Genomic DNA, 4,678 nt, shown 5'->3' with positions numbered 1-4,678 from the left:
AGCTCCTGGGGACTCCGCGGACCACCACACTGGGTGCCCGGGTTTGTGCCCAGGGTGCCCCAGAGCCCCAGCTGTTCCCGCCTGATGGCTGCCCACGAGTGCTGGGTCCGGCATTTGCATCTTAGGCTGCAATCTGGGGGATAAAGACACCTCATCCGCAGATAGCTCGGACGGCTCACCATTCCCAGACAAGCCCTTCGGCTCCCTTGTTTCGTTCCCACCAACTATGCTGACATCTCAGGTGAAACGCTAGCATCCCAGGAGAGCACCTCTGCCACCCACTCTGAGAACCGAGAACCACCTGCCCGCAGGTGAACTACTCTAAGAGCACCTGGGGCTTCAGAGGCACTTGGGGGCTGAAACAAAACGTGTCCATAGCTTGAAGTTGGTGGCACCAGAGGGAACAAACACCAGTGCGAGTCCCTGGTTTCCAGCTCCCCCCACCCCACCCAGTGGTTTTATTCCGGGGTTTGCGGACACGTAGCAAGCGCACATCTTCTCTGGGTGCGGAGGAAACAGTGCATTGTGGGAAACGCACAGAGCCGCTGGAGAGGAGAGACAGCCAGCAGGGAATGAATGCACCGTCACGTCAGTCGTTCGACTCCCGCTTAGGAGCAGAAAAGACGGAAGTGGTGTCGAGGGGGACGGAAATGAAAATGATAAGCATTTGGGGATAAAAATCACAAGTTTCTAACAATGCTTTCCTTCCCACCTTCCTGTCGCGAGCTATGCTATGTGGTTTTGTTGGTACCGAACCATGTGAGAAGACCATGAGAATCTTTTGAATTCCCATGGCGGTAACAGCCATCACAGTCATCTGCCCTCCACAGTGGGTCCAGAGACCGGAAATGGCCTTGCAGATGATTCTGTCCACCTGCCAGATGGCACCACCGCCCAGATGCTTGCAATTTTGTCAAGGTGGAACCTAGGTGCAGGCAGCCTGTCCCAAGCCCTGTGGTATCCGTGCCTGGGGCGGAAGGCCTGTCTGCTCCCTCTCACTCCACTCACACACTGTTGTAATTGAATGGGGGCACGAAGTCGTAAGCAGCGTGAAGTCAGTTGCGAAAGACGGAAATTCATCTTGAGTTGAGTTGGACAAAAATGAAAATATATTCACTGGCGTAATTGACAAGTTCATAATTAAGACCCAGGTATGTCTTCATTTCTTCTGTTTCCTTCTGTATTGATTTGTTTTCTTACTGGCGGCCTTGGGCTTACATCCTTGGTTTAGATCCTAGAGGAAAAAAGATGTATCTTTTCCCCAATAACTGGGACAAAAGCATGGAGGACACATCCCTTTGGCCTGTCTGGCCCACCCCTGAAGCAAGCATCCTTGTTCAGAAGGATGGAACACACTGATGGATGAGGCCCAGGGACTAAAACTGGCCCAGCGGTTCCCAAAGAAGAATAGACTTCTTTTCCCAAAAGGGCAAATGGTAGCGAGCAAGCAAGAAGGAGAGATACAGGCATAAATTATACTGAGGTCATGTCAGTTATCGGGAACCCTGGGCAGACAGGGCTTTGTATTTGGGGAGTGATTTTCTTCCCTCTCTTCAAGATCTGCCTCACAGGTAGCCATTGTCTCACGAGACTGTTTCTTCTCTCTCGTTCCTTTCTGCCACGGGCCGGGCCTAAGCTGGGTGCCAGCCTGAAATGAGACTTTGATTGGCAGCTCGGGACCTAAGCGTTGGGAAGGGACAGACTAGACCGGAACCCTCTCGATGGCTCCCACGATGATCTTAATATGTAACCCTCTCTCTCATTTGCGTCTACCCTCAGTCGGGTCTAGCTTTTATTTTAAGGATAGTAAGATGGAAATATTTTAGTAAAACATCCAATGTGTTTTCTTGGTGCTGTACTAATTACTGCCAAGAGTGGTTTTGTCTGCAGCCCCCGCATTTTGTACCCCCCACAGTAGGGCTGAGCAATAAAGGGCTGTCTGCTGTCCAGCAGAAAAAGCAGATTAATAGACGTTAATAGAGCCTTCCAGAACAGAGCCATTAACCAGCGACTCGCCATAATTGAATAGCAACTGCGCTACATTCTAATTTCACTCACCAGGTGATAAGTTGATTTTACAGTTGATAATTTAACTTCTATCACATAAAAATGTCATTTGGCTGAGTCAACTTTCTTTCAAATACGAATTTCCATTGAAAAACACACTAATGATGAAAGGAAAGGAATGTTTATCACTGTGTCAGAAACGCAAGGCCGACTTAGGGCCACTTCTACCTGGACGTGACGTCCTGGCTGACGGCCCAGGCTACCTCGCCAGACGGGGAGGGGGCTGTTCGTTTCCCACCACGTCCCAGCCACGTGGCAACACCAGCTCACCGTGCCTCAAGCCTCCCAGCTATAAAATGCATCTAACACATGCAGGGAAGAATAAGCGACGTAATCCATGTAAAGTGGCGCCATGCCCGGCACGTAGTAGGTGCTTCCTAAACGTTAGCTTTGGTAACTGTAAAGAAACCAGTTTTTTATAATGTAGTACATAGTCATCTGAGCGGTGACGGCCCCCTCACTCGGCTCGTGTTCCACTGAATGGAAAACACTCGCTCCCATTGTGCTACTTTCTTTATTTTAGTCAATCAGAAGACACGTGCACTCGTGTCTGGCTCGAGATGAATTTCACTCCAGCGGCCGCAGCGTTTCAGCTCCTTACTCCATCTCTTCTGCATCGAGACGACTTTACACCCAGAAAAGAGCTCAATCAGTTCAAGTTAAACAGAATGCAATAACTTGGTAGTAATTCTGAAATTGGATGCTAAAATATTACCTCTTCATTTCCTTAAGGGCTTAGAAATAAAGCGGACCACCGATTAGGATGGCTTTTGAGTCGATCCAGTGAATAGAGCAATGTATTCTAGTCCATCGCTGCTACCTTTGCTTTAGCAAGTTAATGACACAAAATGCAGAGGTGAGCTTTCCAGCCGCAGTGTGCGTAGGGATAAAGACAGGAACGTGGGTGTGCCCACCCACGAGTGCGCATATGATGTGATCATTTGCGTTTTCTGATTGGTTTGCTGGGTTCGGGTTCACTGCCCCCTAGGATTAGCTTATAATACAGGAGTGCCCTCTACTGAGCTTCTCGTATAATAGAGGGAGGCCTCTACAGAGGCAGATTTGCCTAGTGCCTAGTAAATGTTCACTCCATATTTACCGAATGAATGAATGAATGAATGAACGAACGAACAAACGAGTGACTCCCTAACCTGGTTCTCTGTCTAGGGCTGCGGGACTAGATTTCTTCAAGAATAAAGGAGGCCAGCTGGACAGAGGAAGCAATGAGGCCTGAAGCAGCCGGAGCCAGGAGATCCAGGATCGAGGTTTTGTCAGGTGAGAATGTTTCTGGAACGAAGCTGCCGCCCACACTCCCGGAAGTCATGAGGAGTCCCAGACAGAGAATGTCTTTGTCACTGGAGAGACGCTTTCTTAACTCAAGGGGCAGTGCCAGCCTCAGACTGCACGAGGAAGGGACTGAACGGCACTGGTTCCAAAGGGGGGTTTCGTGGATGGGGCAGTAGGTTTCGGTGGAGGCAAATAGGCACCTGCAATGCTTGTCATGGCCTTTCGCTTCATTCGAGTCGCCCAAAGCCTGGACATAAAAAGGACCCACTTTTCTATTATCCGTTCAAGTTCATGGTTTTAACGAAACAAAACAGTTCAGAGCACCTGATTTTTCTATTTTGTGAAGCAACAGCGTTGAGACGATGTAGGTCCTCGTGTTCCCAAGTGTCGTTACTAAGATCATTTTGTAGTTGTTGCTATTTTTGGTTTAAAAAAAAAAAATAGCTAAAAGATTTTTTCCCCCATCCAAGTCTTCATTATCAATTGTCAATCTTGATTATGTGCCCGAAATAGGAATGATAATTTAGAAGTCATTATCTTTCCTATTGCTGTTATTTTTGGATAAGAGTCTTGTGTAAGATGGTTTTAAACCTCTCCATACAACTTAAATTTCATCTCTTGAGTGAACTTTTATCAAAGACGTTAAGATTCGACACTTTGGAACTCTGAACTCGGGTCTACTAAAATGACAAAACTATCAACGCTAGCGCCTTTTCAGCTGAAAGAGAAGAAGAAGATTGGTATGCAAAAGTTCTTCCTGATTCCTTTAATAATTCAATCACTGTAATTAAATTTCTACTCTAAAAGCTCTAGCGAAGAAAGAGAGAGAGAAGAAAAAAAGATGGATAATACATACTGGTGACTGGAGCCCTGAACTGAAAAATATTCGATGGAGACAGATTACTTTCATCTCTCCTCCCTCCTCCCCAGGTGGACTGCAATGCCTATTATTTTCATTTAATTAAAACCTGGACCCAAGAGAGAGGAAAACAATTGCGCTTTTGTGCTTCTGCGGAGCCCTGTCGGTCCTCCTTACTGGGTGGAGGAGGACAGGTCGTGTTTGCCAGCTCTCCCTTTGTCCACTGTGTGGTCACTGAGGATGACGCTTCCCTTTTAAGACAGCAGTTGGCTTCTCGTGGAACTGTCCCCTACGTGGATATGGTCCAAGCCTCTGAAGAGGGCTCTCGACTGCTGCTCTCGTTCGAGATACAGCCGCTTAAGATTGTTATTCTCTCATGAGTTATACGGCGCTTATGGAGTCGAATACCTTGCTTCATCAATCATAGAAAAATCCCTTTTACTTCCTGGCTCCCATCCCCTCCGA

General features: G+C 47.6%; 1 long non-coding RNA gene across 3 annotated transcripts in view; it reads left to right on the top strand.

Annotated features, from left to right (window-relative positions):
- The first annotated feature begins 6 nt into the window (after positions 1-6).
- LOC111746903 overlaps positions 7-4,678 on the top strand; it is a 15,147-nt gene continuing 10,475 nt past the window's right edge. For 2 of the 3 annotated variants that reach the window (XR_002783307.1, XR_002783306.1), the window contains exons 1-2: positions 7-1,151; positions 3,235-3,342. This is a non-coding gene — a long non-coding RNA (uncharacterized LOC111746903). Of the gene's footprint in view, positions 1,152-2,803; positions 2,924-3,234; positions 3,343-4,678 lie in introns of those variants that run through there. The other variant, XR_002783308.1, reaches the window with a different exon arrangement.

This window comes from Pteropus vampyrus, unplaced genomic scaffold (assembly GCF_000151845.1).
Source record: "Pteropus vampyrus isolate Shadow unplaced genomic scaffold, Pvam_2.0 Scaffold204, whole genome shotgun sequence".
Taxonomy (NCBI): Eukaryota; Metazoa; Chordata; class Mammalia; order Chiroptera; family Pteropodidae; genus Pteropus; species Pteropus vampyrus.
Note: the sequence above shows the minus strand (reverse complement) of the source record. Positions and strands in the feature narration are given on the sequence as shown.